This window comes from Puntigrus tetrazona, chromosome 9 (genome assembly GCF_018831695.1).
Source record: "Puntigrus tetrazona isolate hp1 chromosome 9, ASM1883169v1, whole genome shotgun sequence".
In the NCBI taxonomy this organism is placed as follows: Eukaryota; Metazoa; Chordata; class Actinopteri; order Cypriniformes; family Cyprinidae; genus Puntigrus; species Puntigrus tetrazona.
In genome coordinates this window covers 20,559,033-20,583,517 of record NC_056707.1, presented here as the reverse complement: position 1 = coordinate 20,583,517, position 24,485 = coordinate 20,559,033, and the positions used below count along the sequence as shown (strand labels likewise).

General features: G+C 34.9%; 1 pseudogene; it reads right to left on the bottom strand.

The window, feature by feature from the left end:
• Nucleotides 1-205: 205 nt before the first annotated feature.
• LOC122351729 lies at nucleotides 206-23,892 on the bottom strand (annotated as a pseudogene).
• Nucleotides 23,893-24,485: the final 593 nt, after the last annotated feature.

Below are 24,485 nucleotides of genomic sequence, written 5' to 3'. Positions count from 1 at the left end.
CGGTTGAATAATGCAATTAATATAATAACAGTATATAAGCATTATTGATTTGTAAATTATTATTACATATTATTATTAAGACATAATAATTAATTTAAAATTAGGTTTGTAGTCCAGCTTTTTACACACTTTTTTGTTTTGATATCTCAAACCATGTTTGCAATACATTCCACAGATTTTTTAAAATGTTAAAAGTATACATAGACTATCTTGGGCCTGTCTGATTATAAAATCTAAGCATGTAGATCTGAAGAACCAAAACAGAGAAAATCTCTGATGATAAACTGCACAAAGCATGTGATGCAGCTGTCCATTGTAGCTCAAAGAGGCCAGACTTTGTCCACACAGTGCCCTTGAGAGCCAGCTCTTTGAAAGGCTCTGGGTTATCCTGATATCCAGAGGGGCAACACAGTTGAGCTAAATACAGAGAACATATTAGTTTTTGTGGGGGTCTTAACAGCACATAGAGCCTCCTTTAAAAAAATACACATGCTTCATATAAATAAATAATAATAAAAATTGTATATTTTCTATCATATTGCACAGATGCTGTCAAATGCTGATAAATAGAAAATACAGATTATATAAACAACTCCATTTGAATATTATATACTGTATATTTACATTAAATTATATTTGTAACAACAACTTTTATGAGCACTGTATTAATACTGTGTGTAATACAATATGCTAGTTAAAAATTCCTCAACCAAACTCAAACCTTATAAACAAGCAGATTTGGATTTAAAAAACCTCAAACATGGCATCACCACGGACTCCCATAATATACTGTTGTACTATGCTTTTTCTTTCTTTGGAGAAAACTGGCCTGGTTCAGACAAGATTTAAATATTTGAAAGATAATCTGTTTATTTTTCCAGCTTATATAAAAGAGTGTGTGGCATTTAGTTTTTTCCATGTTTATACATTCATCGCTATTCGAAAATGTGGGGCGGTAAAATAACAGATTCTGTCTAAGGCCTTCTGACAGCAAATCTGAAAATGCAGACTGAAGCAAGCAAACAAAACTGTGTGTAAACAACAAAAACTATACTACAAATCCAGATGATAATGACATGCAAAAATTAGAATCTCGTGTACAGCTGAGAATTTTTGATAGATGAATCAACTGTTGCTCAAAACAGCTATACGCTCTCTGGGGTGTAAAGCTAGCTGCCCATATGGCGTAGGTAAAACGCCTGTAAAGTGACGTGGATTGTACGGTTGACTGTAGAGCATTTATGTAAGCAGCCTTCCTCTGCAGACTTTCAGCTTCTGAGTCTTGAGTAAATTATTGGCATGCAGTCATTCATACAAGATGTGGTGTAAATGCATCGATGGCACGGTACGGCAAGGCTGTGGTACATGGTAAAGGGTGAGGGCACTCACCCGTTGGTCTCCTCCTCTGTGAGGATTTATATTTTTGGCAAGTGCCCTTAGGTTGTCAGCAGTTGTGAAGGCTGAACAAGGACAACAGATCCACAGGCACCAGATATATCAGCAATGTCATTCAGAGGTCTTGGGCACTGAAATACATATGAATACACACACACACACACACACACCATAGACTGTGTTAGAGTGTCTGAAGGTGTCTGCTAGTGACAGGAGAGTGTGCAAAAATGGAGAAACCGCTGGTTTCAGCCAAAGCCTTGTACCATAAATGCTGAAAATGAATCCTCTCTTCGTTGCAATGTCTTTCTAACTTCTCAGATCCTGCTTTCAGCTTCAGTGAGCTTTAGTCCACGTGGATCAGATTTATTAGCTAGCTGAAGTGTGACATTTCTGGGTTTAGTATGAGTTGCCTTTAGGAAATAGGCGTGGTTCTTGTCTTAAACTATAGAATATTTCCCAGTTAAAATATTTATTATTGATTTGAGGGTTAGGAGCAACTAATGTTAATCTAATCTAATAAATCTATTAATATATATATCTAGGTTTTGAGTTTTTTTATTGTTTTGTTTTTTCTGTATTTTTCCTCAAAGTCTTTCTTCTTGAGAATAGAAGCAAATTAGCATGTGTTAAACTTCTGTAAGATAAGATTTATCTTTCTAAGATATTATTTGTACAGACCAAACAAAATTAACTAACAAGTTAACAAATAAACTACATTACCGTTATTATTGCACTCATGAGGGTAATATAATTATTGATTATGAATTACTATTGTTTATTTGTATATTTATGTAATAATATTAATTATAGCTATAATATCATAATTCATAATGGTATTATATTATTATTGAAAAACTATTATTATTATTACTAGTACTACTAAATTCAATCTTTAATTATATATATATTTTTTGCATTAATCATATAAAAATATAATTAACATTATTATTTTTTTACAATTATTTTTATATAATTATTTAATACAGTTTATTTGTATATTTATATAACGTCAACAATAATGGTTTTATTATAGCTATTGTGGTTTTATCATTGTTTAATAATAATAATAATAATATAACAGTAATAATATTATTTTATATCCTAAATGATTTTTGGCCTAAAAGAAAATTGTGCAATTTTGCCTTGCCACAGTGTAATTTTGTTCATTGTTAAAGATATATGCGTTGCTTCTCTTATAACTGATTTTTGGCTGGATCACGCTTATATTAAATACTGTATGTTATTTAATAATAATCTTTCACTTTAATAATCAAACTTGTGTATGTGCAGTAACCTTGGAAGCTGACCTGAGACTCTCTACTTCTCCTTATAACTTCACGGCTGAAAGTGTTCCCTGAATTTGTTGGGATCTGCACAAACGTCTAAAGGTCTACTATTTCCTTTCCTGTCTTGTGACCCTCGGCCTCTTGCCAGTTGTTACCTTTCTGGCAATAAACGCTGATCACAGAAAGGCTTTCAATTATCACTGGGGCTCTGAATTCACCACTGGCTGTGTGGACACAGTAGAAAACTGTTCACATAAATCATCTAAAATTCTAATCATATTTCCCACCCAAGAATTAATCTCCACCAATTAACTCTGGTCTCCTTGCTGGGGTCGTCCTGAGTCAGACTATCACCACTAATGAATCAAAGACATGGTTTGAAGTGCACTGATTTCTTACGACACACACGGGAGTAATTATAGACTCCTTGACCTTTAACAAGGGTCTGAGAAAGCTGTACTGCTATTCAGACTTTAAAGTGCTGCTTCTTCAGAAAGACCTAAAATAACATAGATAGAATCTGATCTTTCACGAGTACATGATAGAGGCCTCGAAATGACCGGTCATATAATCAAAACTTAAATAAACAGATAAGACAATGATAAATGATACAAAAGCATTTATAAAACACATTCTGTACCATTCTTTGTATTCATGCCTTGATGTGTGCTCTAGGCAAGTGCTACAGCTTAACAAACAATGAAAAATAAAACATTTGGAACATATGTCTTTCCACCTAACTCTAAAACATTTTAAAATAAATCATAAATAACTCAAACTGACTCCAGTTTTGTCAGACGGTATAATTTTTGTTCTTCCTTTGTCTGTTTCTTCCTGTGATAGCAAAGCTGAATTTTCTATAGCAACTTGGTCTGCAAATCTTACATTTTCCTTAAAAGAACCGTGATTATGCCATCGTAATGCTCAATTAATTTACATATATTATTGATTTTGTTCATTTTATTATATTAAGTGTGTAGATCCCAGAACTATACATTTCTGATCTTGGCAAACTTTTCAAATATTTTTTCGTAATTTCTTGCGCATATAGGTTTAACTTAGAAACGAAAGTGTTTATGAGTGTAAAAGTGTCGCAAACAAGAAAAGAACACTGACATACCGCAGAACTGGATGCCCGGACACTGCTGCCAAGTTTGTCCAATGGAGGAGACTAGCACATGATGCCCATTACATGGGCACAACCAGCAGAATACCTCCAGCCACACCTGACTTGGCTGGAAGACCCACCTGGAACAACAAAAATAGATTAACATTAAAACATTACACACAGATAAATGAGGATAACCATAACATGAATGTGGTAGGTTAAATAAGTTAAATAATAGCCTGGTTTATTTTCATGTTCTATAATGGACTTGATTTATTATTTAAATTACGGGTGTTTGTAAACCACAATTATGTTGTAGAATGCAGTGAACAAATACAGGTTTTCATCCTGAAATACTGCATTCTAAATTGGTACAACCGTATAGTGAATCTGAGTTTTAGTGTACAATTTGAGCATACAATAATACATAAATTGTCTTTAAACTAGCAGAGCATGCAAAGGTATTTGAAAATACATTCAATACTTAAAATATATATTTTTTTATTATTCTCAATTTTGGATAGTTAGGTAATATCATGTTTAGACATAGTATAATATATATTTGTTGGGGCATATTTTTCAGTAATTTCACCAGAGATTGAAAATGTATGGATTGATAAGATGGAAGGATCAGTAAAAAAGAGAAAATCCATTAACTATTATCCATTATCCATTACATTAACCCATTACTTATCCATGTATTCTTTAAATCTTTCTATTCATTCATTATTTCTTGTTACCATGGCAATGTTTTAGTAAAAATGTAAATAAAAAAAATGGAAATGAAAAAAAAATGATAAAAACAGTGTCTAAACTAACAGGAAGTGAGTTGGCAAACAAATTGTAAACTACTGAGATTCTGTGTTTATTTGTGTGAATATGAATGCGCAATAACTTATATGGAAAGCAAACTGCCCGAGAGAAGTCATACATGCCACAGGAGTGCATGAGGCTGAGGTGTTTCAGACGATCTCTGGGCTCAGCACGCGCCGCCTGTGATTGGACAGAAGCCGCTGGCCAATGTGGCAGCTATGACGCACGCGCTCACAAGTTACCTCGATGGAGCACAGCTGCACACATAGACACAGACACATAGGAATAAGAAATAATATTAAACCTAAATAACAGTTTTTATCTCAACATGCTTTGTTTGAGTAGCTGTCCTCAAGGATTTTACAGAAAACAACACTCTAACAATTTGACCTACGTGTGTGGGTATGCTGCCTGTGTATGTGTGTTCGAGAAAGCCATCAGCTGCACTTATCCTATTACACATGCTGCATGATCTCAGAGGCACATGACAGGAGTCTAGGCAACACACAGTCACTGCAGTCCTGCATGTTTGTGCCGTGTCGAAATAATCCAGTGCCATCAATCAGCTTTTTTCTATGTTCTCCAATAACTATTCAACTGTAGTGTGTGTCTACAGGGATTTATAGGTTCTGTAATTTGATTCACAAGCTCTGCATTGATTTGATTCCAATTGATGCAGTTTCTTTACAAGTATTGATTAGTTTGGTAATACTACCATTGGGAAGTTTAGAGTATAATTTTTTTAAGAACACTAACATCAACCAAAAAATTAAACACTAGCATTAATATTAAAATAACCAATTCAGTATAACAGAAGTCTTGTAGTGTTTTTTAGCAGACTGACAGTAACTGAAAGGCATATGTCTCCACATACCTGAAAGTAGAGGTCCAGAACAGCAGCCATGTCTGTACCATCTGGAAAGCACTGCACACAAATAGAAATTTAGATTAAAACAAGGAACTACTCCTGGAAGTAAATGGACAAAGAGGCCATCTCACACTGAAAAATGTTAGCCCATTCCACTGTCTGAGCTAATTTTCATTTCATGACACCTTTTACTCATTGCCCTTGCCTTTGCATCTTTTGAGGTATTTTATGCATGATACGGCATCCTAAAATCACTGTTAAAGGAACACCTACTTTTTTGAAATAGATTCATTTTCCAACTACCCCCAACTACCTCTCAACCTATTAACTCTGGGGAGCTGGAGAACGTGGTATATTTCCAAAAAGAGTAGTGTGTCTTTATAAGTTCAAAATGTCTCGAGTCTTGCTTATTGCATATCCTCCCCTTCCACTGCCTGCATGCTTAAAAAAAGTGGATGGCCCTAAAAGGTAACAGCATGTAAAATGTAAAGGGTGTATGTGAAGAGAAATAGAGAGATGATTGGGTAAATAAAATCACCTAATCACATCAAAAGCTCCCTGAGATACTAACCTTCTTTTCTTTCAGGTAATAGCCAATAGCGAAATTCCTGTCTCCTGACTCACGCCTGACTGAAATCTAGATGAGTTGGGATATGAATAATCAGTTACCTCAAATCAAACCTAACAACACAATTCTATGACATAAAACAGACAAAAGAGGACTTTCTGTTTGCCCACTGTATCAAGATCAAATCTTTAAAACTGGTAAATCAACATACGTGGCATTGCTGAAACCAACATATTCATTTCCTGCCATCTTCTTCAAGAAGTTCATCATCTGCAAGAGAGAAATCAAAAGCAGGTCAATCAAACTCAACAACAACAATACAATAAATAACAGTACTTATGAGATAATATATCACAATGTTTTCTCATAAATTACTTACATAATCAAACTTCTCAGCATTGCTTGCCTTTTGCTGCTGAAAGACACAGGAAAGAAATAGCAATCATATAAATATATTCTCTTTAAAAAAGAGATAAAAACACATTACATCATGGGGAAAACATAAATCAGAATAGCAACTAACTCATAATGGATTAGCAATAAGGAAATGGATCATTTCATTCCTTTAATATTACCAGTACAATACTAAAATCAGTTAGTAATCTGTTGTTAGAAATCAATAAGAAGATCATAAGCATTTCATATGTGTGCTACAGTAAAGTACTGTTATGCTCTACAAAGGAAATGATGATGAACCGCTACAGAGCAAAGGCTGGAGTTAAACGTGTTCATGAAAACCTGTAGGCCAAACACAGAAGTGGATCCAAAACAGAGTGGATGGGAATCAGCAGGGTTGGTAACGGGTCTTAAGTGTGATGTGAGAGGAGGATCTGTGCATTGTGTGTTGATGCTTTCTGAGTGAGTGTGGATCAGTGTCCATTAACCTCAACGACTTTCTGCCAGACTGAGGTGGGGTTGAGGCACCCACAAACGAATGCAAAGAGTTAAGAGCCATCGAGATTGATTGCATTACTGCCATAAATGAACAGTGACTAATGTGTTTGTTTGGCTGACTGTTTAGACTGCTGAACACCAGGGGTGTAAAGTACTCAAATAATTGCACTTGATTACTATATTTATGTGTTATTTTGGGAAAACTGTATTCTCACCTCACTGCATTCTACAAAGGGAAAGTATAATTGCATTAAAGCTTATGACAATACATTTGTTTTATATGTATAATCACTACTCATAAAAGTTTAGGTGAGAATTTTGTTGTTGTATGAAAGTAATAGTTTAATTCACAAAAACACATTACAGTGACAAAACCATTAGTACTTTTACAATTTATTACAATTAAAGATTCAGAATGTGCACTTAAAGCAATCATTTTTAAGTAAAATTGTTGTTCGTTGTTGAAGTGCTATTATTTCAAAAGTTTGAATTTTTTTTTTTTTACATTGTGCATTCCACAATACACATATACATTTTAAGCATACAAATAATATTTAGTCTTTATGTGATAAATAGTCAGAAACGAGTTTCATTTCAATTCTTTATTCCATTTAATTACAATTAAATTTTGTTTCACTTAAGTGTGTTTAAACAATACTGAATTAAAATCACAGTAACTAACGCTAAAATGCAAACACGAAGTCTTTGTACTTTTCACACCCTGCTGAACATTATTTCACAAGGTGTATGGAAACAAATGCTCAATGTATTGCATACCCAGTTCACTTCCAGAAACCCAATGGAAGGCTATGCATCAGTATATTTGATCTTATAAAAAGGCATAATAAAATAATAACACATGGCCTCTGTGGGTTTCTGTAGTTTCAGCACTAAAGACCATTTTGTCCTGCACAGATGCTCTATTTCATGCAGTCGCCACCTTATTAAGGAACACAAATGGCACTACTGATATTTTAGTATCCAGGCTTGTTCATGGGGGAGGGAGGGAAAAATGGAAAGGAAAAATTACCAACGTCATTGACCTGCAGCAGTGGTCAAAAAATCCTTACAGATCCTACGCCTGCAAAATATGCAACAACATAAAACAGCACACAGAGCCTTCAACAGCATATCACACGCTTTTTAGTACACGCTCATGGCGTGTGCTCAAGGACTCGGAAGGAACAGGAGGAAATGATGTCATGCGTTGCTTAGGTGCACAGGAAACCGACAGGCATGACTTACATTCAGCACTGACCTACCAGAACACATCAGAGGGGTAAAGACATTTGCGTCACACCAATATCACAGGAGAACAATATGAGAAGAGCAATCACAATGGTTGAGTTTAGGTGTGATGGGAGATGTGAGGTTGAACTTGTTCACAGGATGCCCAACATTCACCACAGAGAGAGTGACGCTGCATCCTTTTAATGTGTGGATTGGTGCGAGTTAAAACCAATTGTAGAGCCACAACTGACTTTTTTTCATCAAATTAAGTGCATGATTTGTAACAATTAATCAATTGCAAATTTGATATAAAAAGCCCACAAAAGAAGTTTTAATAAAATACATTACAGATTAAATTATTGATTAGACATGTGCCTTTAGAAATCATACATTAATTAGTTTTTTAAAATACAGAATAAAACTGTTATTACAATAGAAAATGTTATTACATTAGAAAATAATGGTTTTATTTTTAATATACTTTAAAATGATTCTGTGATGCAATGCTGCATTTTTTTAATATGCTGATTTATTATTAGAATTATCAAATGTTGAAAACAGTTAAATATTTTTGGGGAAACTGTAATACTTGTTTTTCAGGATTCTTTGATGAATAAAAAGTTAAAGATACAGCATTTATTCAAAATTTAACAATATAAATCTTTGCTATCACTTCTTATTAATTTAACACCTTACTAAATAAACGTTATGTTTTCTTTAAAAGAAAAATAAAAAATAAAACTTTTTAAACGGTAGTGTATTATTTTTATTCTAAGTAAATGCTTCTTTTTAATGTTTTATTTATGGAAGAATCCTGAAAAGTATTATAGGTTCCAAAAATGATTAAGCAGCATAAAATATAACAAATTAGAATATTAAAATATTTTCTGAAGCATCATGTCACACTGAAAATTCAGCTTTACATAACAGGAATAAATTAGATTTTAATACATATTTAAAAAGAAAAAATTTACATAGTAATATTTGTTTTCTTATAGTTTTATTTAAAATAAATGCAGCCTTAAAAAAACATTTATCTGATCCAAAAAAACAAACAATCTGATCCCAAACTTTTTGAACAGTACTGTACATCACTAACAGTTGCAATGTCTAGACAATGGTTGCTTATCTTTTGATTTATTGAACTAAAATTATGTTAATTGACAGCCCTAATGAATGCATAAACATACGAACATACGCTTTTCTTATGCAAGCAGAGGATGAAAATAGTTCCCCTGCATCTTAGAAATGTGTATGTGTGTTTGTGTGTTTTGTTGATCACTCTGCATAACACGCATACATGCATATGTATACAAGGGCTCAACTGTGAGCATATATTACTGTGTCAAATGTGCATCAGTCAGTAAGAACCTGTGAATCTACAACATCGACATCTACATTACAAAACCGCCATTACCCCAGCTGGAGTGTTTTCTTGTCTTGTGTTTGCACATGGATTAAAACACATAAAAGACCAAGGTGCATCCACTGTAGCACAAACACATCCAAAAGGTGCAGACAACTCCAAGAAACCACCAGCCAGGCTTCATGAAACCACTACAAAAACTCTAAATATATAATATGATGCATTTATAGTTTATAAGGATATTTTTTTACCAAGACACAAGTAGGGCTGGGGATATAACCAATATTCACAATATATTTGCAATGATTTTTCATGTGATGCAAAAATCAAGCAAACTATGTGAATATCTAGAATATCATATTGATTTTATTGCAAAGAGTTTAAGCAATAAAAAGTTTAAATAGCTTAAGTAGTAAAAATGACATTGGATACAATTTCACAACTTTGATTAAATGATTTCTTGCCTCTTTTGTAAGACCTCCGTATATTTAAATGTATATTCTGTCATGAAAGTAATTAGAAGATTTTTATTAAAAAAATTACTGTATATAAAATGTTACATTAAAATCAAATAACAAAAGTCTAAAAGAAAAATCATAAAAATATATATATATATATTGTTTCATATCTTTTTCTGAACAAGTGGGTTTAATAAACACTCAGAGAGTACTGAAATGAAATTAGATTATATATTATATAAGTATATAAGATTATATACTTTTTCCTTAAGCTGCTCTGACATTTATAAACAATATTCAAGCATACTACAGTATACTATATTCTATAGACCGCTGTTCTCAGCACTTACTTTATATATTGTTTATGGTACTGATTAGGTTCTAAATTAGATAATTTTTAAATAGTTTTTGTGTGTAATTTGTTTAAATTATTTATTTATTTAGTTTTATCACCCAGCCTAAGTCACAAGAGCGGGTGGAAAAAAATGTGTATAATAGAAAGTCTGAATGAATTTTACTCAAAATTCATTGTTAACAGACTTCTAACAATAATGGACCTGCAAACGGGATGAACTCCACACATTTAAGTTCACAATGAAAGTGGAGGCCTTGAGTAGGTGTGTACTGTGTACAGTAATAAAACACAGAGAAAAGACAAGAACCACCTACACAACAGACTGATTGTCATTTGGTCTTAAGTCTAGGCAGCACTGATCACGATCACTTACTCAAAATACAACTACAGCCATGTCTCAAAAACATTTATAAGCAATATTCTGAGCAGTAAAAAAATGTTATAATCTGATCTGGCTAATTCAAATCAGCTAAATGTGAGTACAGTTAGAAAAAGTAGTCAAAAACAACTTAAACACGAAAATTAAAATAAACTGTACTCTTGATAAGAGAGGTGCACACGATTGCACCAGCGTTCACCATTGGATTATGGGGTTTGTCTATGGAAAAATGGTATTTATTATTCTAATGCTAAAACTGTTTCCTGATTGTAGAAGAAAGCAGTCATGCCGGGCTGATGGTTATAATCCTTACCTTCCTCGTTCAGGAAGAGCTTGTTGAAGCGTAAGCCGCTGGGCTCTTTCCCAATGAATCGGTGCACATATTCAGTGCCGTGGTCATGCACGGCAATAGCGTACTTGAGTGGCTTCACGCACGACTGCAGGCAAAATGGCACTTTAGTGTCACCCACTGTGTGTCTGTGCAAAAGAGTAAACAGAGATCAGAACCAGAGACATCATCCCATGGTCCATGTAAGCAAACAAACAAAAATAATGATCCTAAACCTGACACAGACTGTGACTCTAAAGCAAGACGCTTAAAACCAATCGAGCCTGATTTACACAGAGATTCAAAGGCATTCAAATTTATGATATATTTTTTTCATTTTCTCTATATCTCTTTACACTTTATGAAGTCTTGTTAGGAAAACACTAGCAATAATTATGTTTGATTTAGGCTGTTGTGTGAATAACATAAGTGTGTACATATTATTCAGCAACATTCAAAGATGTCTAATTTATTTAAATATAAACCTAATTACAAAAGATTATCTACCTCTAAATGCTATAAATAAATGTTTTTCCCCTAAATTTAAATGCTGTGCATGATGTTGTGGTGTATAATTTTATTTAATGTATCATTTTAAAAGTATGACAAAATAAGTAAATAGATAATAGCTTTTCTTTAATGGCTTTAAACAACTGCTGCAAATTTGCTAAAATGGAGGTTAGAGCTATCAGAGTCAATTCAGTCAATCAGTTTTGTTGTTGTTTGAAGACCTTAACAGAACAAAGTAAAATGACCAATGTTTTTTCGTATATTTTTGCAGTAGGTCAAGGCTCTTGCACAGTGTTGTTGTTCTAAAGAGGTAGTTACTGTGTAACTACTGAATGGCCATAATAATCAACACAGGGGTATGTAGACACCCTATGTATCTTTACAACAAATACTATAGCATGGGGAAAAACATACAGATTATATTTTAGTATGTCCTAATGATCAGAGATCAAAGGATGTACCATGACACATGGGTCTAAATATTGATGGAAACATTAATGAGTGTGACTTTATAGTCGTGTTATCAATGATTCTCAATGAGAGGATTAACATTAGCACATTTTATCTGCGTTGGGTGACTAGTCCAGGAGATACGTGGAGCTTTTTATTGAACGCCAAGATTAGCTGCCACTTTATCTGACAGTTTTATAACCAAAATATATGAAGTATTTCCGGTACTTGTCATAATGTACACATAGCTTAACGGTACAAACGCTAACACAATTCAAGTGTTCTGGTTAATAAATACTAAAATGGTAACCAAAGGTTGTTAAAATAGGAAAATCTTAACACTTTGACTTGAATATAGACCTTTTTAAGGGGTGATGGATTTAAAAAAACAGCTCTTGAAGGTGTATGCGATTCATACCTTTGTCCATCGACTGTGCAAGGGAAACGCCCACAAATCTGGGCTGAATTTGGCAAGTTGGGAATGTAGTCAGCAACCTGTGAGCAAAAGAAATAAGTGGTCAGAACCAATGGTTTTATCAAAGACGAAAAAAATCACTACGATTTATTATGTGGGGTTCTTTAATCTTACCAGCCCCCCGGAGAGATTTCTGGCCTTCTCATAAAGTGTATCAATGTGGGAGGCAAAAGGCTGGAAATCAGGGATGACAAACTTCTTCCGGAAGGCCTGCGTTAGGAGAACAATGTTGCTTTGGACACACCTGGAGAAATAAAGAGGACAGAGCTGATGAATTAATACGTACTACTGGGTTGCTCATCCTTTGTATCTATTTGTGTAATTATGACAAATATCAGCGATAAACATTAATTAAATGAGAAATAACTTCAATATTAGCTTTACTATAAGACCAATTTCCTGCATAAACCGACTAGATCATGTGCAATTTAGTTGTAAAGATTTTTTTTTAAATGTTCACTTCAGGAGGAATTTTTTAAATAAAAAATGCAACACTTTGTATTAATTGCAATCCTAAAGGGGAGTAAAGCATCCACAGACATCATAAACCCAGACCTCTCCAGGGACTGTCTGAAATATTGGTCCGGTTGCTTTACAAAGGTCTCTGAACAGATAGACAAAGCTCAAAACAGCACAGTGAATGGTGCAAATGTGCACAGTGCTGCTGTTCAGATTTATGTGGATGCGGATTTTCAAAAAGTAATATATTACTTGCTGCACGTAGGGCAGGGATGCTAAAAGAGAGCCTATATGTTTGGAATAGCACACAAGCAGCATGTATTCTGTGTGCTGTATGCAAAAATGTATGCATGAAATAATGATAGGGGAAAACGCAAGTATTATGCTAGCATTCATTCCCAAACATCTCTTTATGGCTCTGTCATGCAAGGTCACCACTGCCCTAATCTATCAAGTCTCTACAAACTGACACCACAGCGCCCATCTCTTCATGCTGTAATGAAAATGTCAGCGCCAGCCGGATCGACCGGATCTAAACACAACAGCAATAGCAGAGAAGCTGAAAAACAGACATCTATCATTACGGATAACACCTGAGGAGTGACACTCAGATTGTCGAGCTTCGCTCATAAATTAGATGCAAAGTGGCGCTTTTTACGTAACAAATAATATATACAATCATAGATGTGTAGTGTTATATATAAATGTGCAATATGTAATAGTATAAAAGTGTTCTCAACTGCAGGGAATGATTTGAGCTGACAGACTTTTTTTATTAATGTTAACAAATGGGACTTTACTGTAAAAAACAGTGTCAGCTTACTTTTTGAACAGGTGTCGGTCCAGCATCACGCCATCTGATGTGGATTTGAGGGTGACTTTCAACATGTCCATACATTCTTTCAGCCGTGGATCTCCTGTTCAAGTCCAGTGGCCTTCAGTGCCTGAGAGCATATGTAAACAAGATATTTCCATTAGCACAAATAAGAGTTAACAGCTATCTGTCAATGGCATTACTCCTTATTATCATCAGTCCCAACACTCTTATCAGGGGATTTTACTTCCTTTGTTGGTGAGGTTTGATAAGATGGCCTTGGTGTAATAAAAACATGACTCTGTGCCCCATGTAGTGGTGCCGATAACAGCAACGACACAGCAGTAATTGTATGCGTTGACTCTATGATCGTATTATTGCCAATAATGATGACCTACTAGCAGGAGATGTAAACAAAACATGCTACAGCCAATAATATCCATACTTGGACACAGAAACGTGTGTAAGGGGAGCACTGTCACTCACGGTAATGAATTTGTGAGCCGGTATTCTCTCCTGGCCTTCAGCAATACTGTAAAACAGCAAGTCTTCCAAGCTGGGCAAGATGCCAGCCTTCCTTCTCCTGGAACAAGAGAGAAAAGTGCATTGACATTGAGTGACCTGACCTCAATCAATGACTTCTAAGATGATAGAGACTGCCTGCCACAATCTACAAGTCACAAGATATGACATTCTGGATCAGACTGGAGTGTATTTTAATGTTATGTGTTCAAAGACACTATGAAACTGTTAAAGAAATTTAATTAGTTGGGGTTAAAGATAGAAACGATAGCCATGCAATAAAGATTAACAGATGAAAAGAACAAGTCAGTTAAAAGTTAAAGAGCCCATACAAATACTTGATTTAATTTTTATTCTGACATTTTGTTTTGTTAAGACATTTGGGACAGGACATGGGGCTTAATAAATGATATTTAAATTAATCATGTATCATTAATACATTAAATTATTTATATAAATTATATATCATTATTGATTATAAATCTATTTTATATATTTTTAACAATTTAGAATAATCAACAAATCATAATATCTATACTATTAATTAGCCTATTGTTAATTGTAGGCATATTTTTAATGAAATGAATGTATTAAAAATTCTAGAAAAAAATTAAACAAATAAAATAATAATAAAATTTAATTAAAAGTTATAAAATGTTAATTAATGATAATAATAATAATAATAATAATAATAATAATAATAATTGTAGGCATTAGTTATACTTTGGTAGAAAAAGAATGTAAACGTAAAAAGAACTTCACAATTATTATCAATATGCAATGGGTAAATATTCAGGATTTAAATTGTCACATTGGGGGAAAAAAATACATTTCTTGTTGTATTAAAATATACCAAAACATATGTTAACTATGTTGACATCATATTACAGGTCTTCTGTGATGCATACATGCATTAGCAGTTGCACAATACACAAGTGTATTCACTCTTGCCAAGTTCTATTAAGAGCCGGCCTAACATAGCTATTGCATTATCACATTTAGATGGCTTTGAGTTTAATGGAGCTCTGCATAAGCTGCTGTGGCACTGAGCCACAACAGAGTCTGGCCAGGACCGAAATTCCCAGCAGCCTACCAAAACATCCTCTCACTGAGCACCAACAGCCCCACCTTCCCACCACATCACACACCACAAACATTTCCAGAACTACCGCTTTCCTTTACCCAGCTTCATTTACGTTGGCTTTATCCATTTTCCTGGAGATGATTTGATTATGCATTTGCATGCTTTTGTTTAATTTACAATCACATCTATGGGTGTCATGGGAATGGCACAAAGAGTCGATCGTTTGTGAGGTTTATGAAACATAGAGAGGGAATTTGTTGAAAAAAGACTGAGAGAGGTAAAAGACTAGAAGTGACAATTCAATTCATACTTACACACAAACAAACAGCAGGCAGAGCAGTGCGGGAGAGAAAAACATGCAGAATGAATGAGAAACATACAATGAACAGATCGGTCAAATCAATTATAACAAACTTAAAATTGATTGAATATAATCAAGAACCTTTCATGATGTATCATGTATTAAATATTCCTTTCATTTCAACTCATCTCTCAGACTCGGGAAAAAATGAATTAAAGAAAAAATGAACTAATAGTTACTGCAAATTATTCAGTGAAACAATTTTTGTTTCACTTAATAATTTCACTTATTCATAAACACCATTTCTTTGGTGGGTCTACTTTTATATATTATTATATATTATATTATAACACTTATTATTAAGTGTTTGAACTTCTGCTTATGGTGAAGGCACAGATAGTTATGACTAAATATATTTTTTTGTCTATCATGCCAAAAACAGTTCACCTGCAATTATGAATGCCACGCTTTACGTAATCATTCAAAAAGGCAATAATTGTTCAAAGTCCACTTATGTTATTCTGAGTGCTTAAGATGTGTTTTTTTTTTTCTCCGCGTTTATCTTAAGTGTTTTTCCATTATTTGTATTAAGTTAGTTAGCCTTAGTTTAACATTATAATACAGTGCATATATTACATTTTATCATGTGATGAAGAAACCAATCAATTAATTATTGACATATGAGGCTTGGTACCATAGAAAAGTAATTTTTCAGTTTAAATGTTTTCAGCTTATTTATTTTCATATAAGAAATGCAATGGTATAAACATCAATCAATGTAAATTGTGTTATTCAAAAATGAATAAACGCAATTACAATTTCAAGCAATTAATCAACCATTATGATATTTGTCGAATCGTGCAGCCCTAACACAACCTACTTAACATTCTGCTAACCCCAATTGTCTGCTTTTAGAATTAATCTGAGCCAGCAGCAATACTTCCCAGACACGGGGCTGAGCAAAAATAAATTTAGCTTAATTTGAAGTGAGGTCACTTAAAAGGAAATAGTCGACAACCTGCATTAATCAGAAAATCAATTGTGCCTCATCAGAATTGCAGTATCAGCTTGCAGCAGAAACAGCAGGCCTCTAGTACAGTCTAACGTAAGCCAAAGAGATCCCTGAAAAAGGGAAGTGGGTGAATCATCGTGCTGGACCTTGGGGATCTAACTGGCAGCAGAGGTCTTTTGTGTTATAAAGCAATGCGTCTGTCTGACTCTGGCCCATTCTCCTCTTCTTTCATCGCTTGTTTCCCCCATCTCTGTAGTATATGTGTGATTCTACACGGGATTCCAGGGATTCTCAGAGCTTCATCATCGCCCTCCTGCAGACTTAATAAAACAAACACTGCGCAGCCTATTCACACACCACTGACGGCTCACAGAAGACAGGCCCAGCACGTAACCGAAAACCACAGGCTGTGCAGACACCGTGACCTGACAGCAGGGATTGTGGGTTGATTTTAAGGCAGTGCAATTATTATGTTTTTTGTTTTGTTTTAACAACTAACAATTACTGTTAATTCCATTCATTTATTAAGTACAGTACATTTTCGACAGATAGAATTTAGATTAATTGTTCCTATCAGCTTATTCAGAAAATAGAAAAATCAGAATAGGAAGATCTGAAAATATGAAATAAAAAACACCACCAGGAACCATTTTGTCTAAGAAGATGGCATAGTTTGATGAGATTGCCGCAAACAAACAAATAATTTATATTTCATTTATGTTTTAAGGGAATTGTGATTAAATGAGGCATCATGTAGGATCACAGATCATTTTTCCTCTGTTGGTAATTCTATATCTTTAGCCTCTATCATGTTTCCTGGGTGAAATGTCTGATGTAAAGTATGTTACCAGTTAGTAAATGGGTTGAAGGAATCTGTATCATCAAGGCCTACTGGACACATTCTCACAATTCTCAGCCGTTCCGGGCATAAAGGCTTCCATTCAAAAGGAAAAATGAGAAATGCATTAGGCTAGATATTGTAACTGACCATGCATTAGTAACATTTGAGACGCACAAGAGAGGAAGTATCCCCATAGATGACTATATAATGTGATTCTGGCTATGTAACTATCTAAATCTTCCTGTTTTTATTGCATCACAGATCACATGGAAGTCGATTCTGTGTAGACTCACAATGCGTAAACTTAAGACTTGTTTACTGGCCTAAAAGGCTTGATCCTCAATAAAGGAGACTCTGACCCTCAGGGTAAGTTTGTTAAACCTCCTGGTGGTATTAATGGACACTTGATGCTATATATGGCTTCTGTTCTTCTTGTTCGTGACCACACCCAGAAAAGATTGATACTTTACATACTACTTGGCCCTCAATCCAAAGATTCATTACAATCTCTATGAATTCCATAGGCCTTGACAAAAGACAATTTTTAATTTTGGGTTGGACTAAACTGAGCTTGTTACTAGACAATAGTTTGTTATAAAAGCAAAACTGTTTTCAAATTCAATAACTCACTTACCACTCACAGATGCAGAAATAAGCCTATAAGCTGCTGTCTAAATTATGTTTAGCTGATAACTCTCAGCGAAAATTGAAATAAACCTGGTGCATTAACAACTGTGTAAAACGACCAGTGTCTTACGGTCAAGTGTTTGTTCTTCAGAGTGCATGGGACAGGTGGAGGATATGCACAGGACAGACTGTAATCTACAGTTTCTGCTGCTGACACAGCGGTATGCTGCTCTAAACCATGTGCCAAGTGGAAATATGGATTCAGGATAAAGAGACAGACTCTGTAGGCGACGCAAGATTTTAGCACTGAGATTTTTAACATTCCTTTTAGCATAGAGATTAATAATTAATACACAAAAATTATATATACGTCATTTTATATATATATATATATATATAGAGAGAGAGAGAGAGAGAGAGAGAGAGAGAGAGAGAGAGAGAGAGATCAACAATGACTTTGCTAACAGTTTTCTGAAAACTGACAGTAGACTTGCTGCTGTAATGAAAAATAGAATTAAAACAGAAATGTTTTCATACATAGCATCTCAGCAGCATAACACAATGCTCAAAATTCAGTCCATTTTCATCGTGTTTTTAAAATTTACTCGGTCGTTTGGTTCAAAATGATATCCTACAGTAATATTCTTTAAAAACACTGTTCTCCTTTAAAAATTATTTTACATAAATACACTGATTATGAACAATTTTGAAAACAGTACTGCTTCATTTTTGGAAAACAGAGTCATTTTAAGGAGTTCAAAAGAACATAATTTATTTGAAATAGAAATAATTTGTAACACAAATGTCTTTACTGTCAGTTTTTATATCAGTGTCGTGCATTCTTGCCGAAGATTAAAAAAAAAACTGACCTCAAACTTTTGAACAACGGTGTATAATTGTCATGCTACAAGATTGTACACGAGAAGTACGAGATAACTGCCTCATGATGAAATAGCTTTCTGTCTTTGTCATTAAAAACCTGCAATGTTACAGTCCCGTGCCAAGTGCCATGTGTAGCTCTCTGGAGGATTGTGGAAACTTTTGTCGCTCCTCGATGGGGCCCTAGGGGGGTGAAAGCATGCACCTCTGAAGAACAGTCTCTGTTTCAGGTGTCATATAACTTTACTGCACCTGCCTGACAGCCAGCCTGTCACGTAATAGCTTTAATTTCAGGTATCGTATTTTAATGTTTGTTCACTTTTGACACGAAAATCACAGCAATTTGTCTACTGACTTTTAGGATTAGTTTCTACTGACATGCCGGGCAATTACTGCTCAGAACTGTACACCAACAGCGCAAAACTGAAGGCCTAACCACCTAATCAGTCTGACTCATTCGGAAAGCATGCACAGCACACTGGCTTAGAAGGAAGTGCACATGTGTATGTGATAAAATGAGGGATAAAAACCTGAAGTAACACAAATCAGAACATCATAGTACAATGAATTGCAACATCCTGGCAAATTATCAAACGCCATTCACATTTTCTGTAAGTTGCAAATGTATCCTTTTCGTTCAAAAATCAGGCTGATATTGATATTGATCGATAACTCAAGGTTCTTTGGGGCCAGATGGAGCTATGTTTGAAAGCTTTTAGCAACATCTCCACTGGTTTGGAAAACAAGTTCCCCCGGCAGACAAGGACGAGGGCTCAGTCGATTTTTTACACTCCGTCGCCTTAGACACAATTAGCTGAACCGTCAAAGAAAGCCTGAGCGCACCTATTTAACTCATTAGACATTAGGTTAGTTGTCAGCAATCAATTAACAAACAACAAATGATCATAATACAACCAGTACATCATCAACTCTTTTTATATTTGTAGGCCACAGTGTCAACAGATATAACCCCTCGCTGCCTGATAGTTTTTTCTACCTCCTGGAGATATTTGACCTGTGTCATGCTGAAAGAGTCACGCATCATGTTACACACTGAGATCGAGGTCTTCAGAACTAAACATTGTTAAAAATGGCTGTGTTCTAAAACCTATTGAGCTGCCTTAATGTACACAGCACGTACATCGGCAAGCGTCTGCAAGACTTTACTACAGCTCGACCAAATAAAACAAGGATTGAAATCTGTTACAGGACTGGAAGGCCGTTCATTCATCACTCAACAAGAGCCAATCCATTAGAGACGGAGAGCAGAAAGGCCTTCTGGGATCCCCAAGAGATGAACTGACTTCCCACGGATCGATAAGAGAAATATGAGTGTCCTTCAGAATGACCTTGCTGAAAATATGCAGTACGAAAAAAATCATCTGTAATAGCGCATACTATACCGATGCTTTTCTATTTAGTATATACTTTAAATTCTATTTAGTTGTTTTACATGCGTGTCCTATTTCTGCATAATCCAATTAATTAAATACACTGCAAATGAAATTAACTTCCTCTTTGATCATCTTAAGTCAGTTCTAACAACTAAACAAAAACACTACATTAGTCTGAGTCTATATCAGAGCAATTCCTCAACGAACATCACTCTCACACCTTCGTTATAACCTGTTAGTCTAGTTGTCAAGGAAACAGCACTCCTGTGAAGCTCACAGGGAGTCTGTGACAGCATGTGTCTGTGATCAGCTTCACGACCAAACCAGAAGCCTGTGACATCGGCAGCTAACAATTCACCTCTCCTCACCTTCTCTGAACAGAATATCCCCGTGATGAAAACACAGCAATCCATATCTAATTTCCATAGATGTGCAGAATTGACTGGACGTGTCAGATCGCGGCTTTTCACTGCACGCATAAGCTATTTAATGAGAGGAATGAACACCGCAAGGCCATGACACGTTATGTTAAAACAATCCGTTGATAGAGGTATTATATCAAGTTTAAATTCTCAAATGATTATTCTTCTCTCTAGATATCATTATCAGCCATTCCATTACGACTTTAAAGCACTTTTAATCTGCTGTAGTGCAATGTGTTACCCAGTAGTCCAAGCCAAGGCCAACACGCCACTAAACAGGATTATGCGTCATTAACTTATTTATGCCAGCTGAACAAATGCCCAGCATTAAATTAACAGTAAGTAAAAGTCAGTCTGTCAGGAGGAAGGAAGGCAGAAAGGCTAACAGATCTCGCATATATTACTTTTAATTTGACATTCTGTCTGGAAAACGGCCGGCGTTTCGCACAGCGGCGCGCACGAAAAAAGATGATCAAGCCCTCGATTCAAGTCTCTCCGCAGGGACAACACAAGCCTCCTGCGTCATCTTATAAATAATCCATACGGACAGACGAGCGGTGAGTCACGCGTGCACTGTGTGAACCGTGAGCAAACAGACGACCGTGAGGAAAAGATCGATTATGCTGCCAGGAGGATTTTTGAGAGCTTTCATATACATACATCTATAAATACGGAGAAAACTGTTGCACTGAAAACTGTTTTAATGATCTCCCCGTGCGTTCGCTGCATGTTTGCAGAGGTGCATTATTGACATTCCACAGCTGCCGCACGAATTGTGTCACAATCTATCAGCTGAAACGGGCCGCCGCCACCGCACCCATCTCCAACTTCTACAAAGTAAACAATAACAGTCGTTTCATTTTGATTCATCTCACTGATTCTGAACTTTCATATGCGTTCAGTAAAAAAGTTTATGAATTATGAGTGAGTCACTCAAGCAACTGTTAAAAACACTGAGGCGTCCACGCCCAAAACAAGTCTTAGTAAGCATAAATTAACGTTTTTTTATCTACATAAGTACTAAGATTGCAGTGTGACTTTCACCAAGTTATAAATATAGGAGTGGCCTACATAAATTAAGACATTCAATAACATATGGAACACATTCATACTTGTTACACCCATATTCTGGAAACTAAATGCCTATTCACAGAAGGGATAATAACTAGGGCCGTGTCGATAATATTGATTAATCATTTTTAATATTCATTTTGCTGAACAATTATTATTGCATTCCATTTTTAGTCTTCACTCATTTCTATTACTGCTTTAACAAAACTTGACATTATTTGTAGCATTCAATAAACACAAGATGCACTGGGCCTTGTTACATTTGAGACGAAAAAGTCTCAGCTTTTAAATTCTGTCAATTTTATCAATAAATGTCGTTTTGGTGCCCTTCAATGATGTGGAAGGTCATCACAAGCGTGACCTTTTCCTCTTTACTACTAGCTATAGCATTAAATAAACATTAATGAAGGTATGTTTGGATATATCCAAACAAATCGGTATAAAGTTATAATCGAACAAGAGCTAAATGAAGTGGAATAAAACTGATTGTGAAACTGGTGTCAACCCCCAGTCCTAGCAATAATTATACTCGTTGTCTATTAATTGTTGTTTATTAAGCATGCGATACAGTTATGTAGTCAGCCGCTTTAAAGGCTTTAGCTCTTTAAAGTCAGATTCTGGTCCCCTGTAAATGTTTTTATAGTACCTAAGATGGAAAATAATGCTGAAAGTGATTTAATATTATATCTGAGGTGTGGACTTCCTCATTCTCACAGATTTAGAACTAGTATTTTTCGTGTGTGAACAGGCCTCAGCATTCATAAATTAGATAACAGATTATTTCAGTTGCCCAAAATACTTAATCTTATTAACAAACTAATAATCACAGTTTTTTAATATGTGTCATGAAGGAATTGTTACAGTTTATTAATATTAATTATATCTTGATATATTAAATGCCCCAGTTCAAAAAATAAAACGCAGAACAGAGATGCTTCGTTCGATCGCCCACAAACGATATGCTTAGTTCGTTAGTTTGAGTTTCCTGATTCAGAATCAAAACTCTTGAAGGGGGCGTATCTGTTCAGTACGCTGGACCAATGAAATGCTTCTTCAGAGCCAACACTGGAATACTATTGGCCCGTGATGTATAGTTGGTCTTTGATGACAGAACAGGAGTCACGCGCTTCAAAAGAGAGAGAACACTTGAGTGAACGGAAAAAACGAGTCAGTTCATGGAAGTGAAGAAAACCGATTCACTCACCGAACAATACTAGTTCAAAAACACCACAATGTCATCTCTAGGCGACGAGCTACTGTCCTTAACAGTAATAGGGTGTGTCCATTATTCTCAGAAATATATATAACGTTACGCATACTTGACCTAAACCTACCAAACAGATTATATTTTATTTTAACATAGAGTAACTTAACCCAAGTTACTACACATGTTCTCCACCCACTTGCTGTAAAAGTGTACACACAGCGCCACGTTGTCAGCCCTTTACGAATATTTTGGCGCGTGTGCCAAACGCATGCTATATAATTCCGATCAATAACACTGAATATCTCATGCGTCGTGACCAAATGGCAAATAAATAAATTTCGTACTTATCTGCCGTCGCTTCGTGGACGGACTCATCTTTCTTGACCGGTTCTGTAGGGTCAATCGCTCCTTCGGTCTTTGTACATAGGAATCTTCTCCCAGCTAAAGGCAGAATAGAAGGTCTTCCATTACAGACAGTCTTTAATTTAGATACTCTGCCATCCGGATAAGCAGCGCTGTAGATGTACGCATTTGGTGAAGACTTCTTATGCTTTATAATGTCAGAAAACGAACGCTTTGGGCTGTTTTGAATCAACTCCTTCAGCACAATTGAAGCCCTAAACTGTAACATCTCAATCTTGTCGAGCTAATTCGGTTTAACGTCTATTTTTAATAACGCTAGAAGACAACTTGTAGTCCTGGAAGCAACGGCACAACCAATTCCAACACTTTGCGCACCTACTGGATAGAGGAGCTTTTCGGCGAAGAACACTGAGCAAATGCGCTCGCACACGCCCACCTAACCAGCTATTGGACGACGTGCTAATATATGCGCATATTCTCTCACCTCATTGGCTTAAAAACATGTTTCATTTTTGATTGCCATGCATCACATCCTGCAATGACTCACTGTACGACCCTCATTGTATGTTTTTATTGACTTTGTATGTCGTTTATTTCAGTATATGGACAGGGTTGTGAATGTTTATTATTGTGCATTTGCATTTTTTCATACACTAACGCTACTTTATACTAACATAACGTAACTTTTTAACACACCAATGTGAATTAATGTGATTTAGTAGTATTTATTAGTTTTATTATTTTTAATTGTGTGTGTATATATATATATATATATATATATATATATATATATATATATATATATATATATATATATATATATATATATATATATATATATATATATATATATATATATATATATATATATATATATATATATATATATATATATATATATATATATATCATAGATTTCTGTCTTTATTTAAGTTTAAATAATAGTTCAGCTTATTTCAGTTCATTGAAAGTGCAAACTAATAATTTTTGATGACGTTTTTATTCA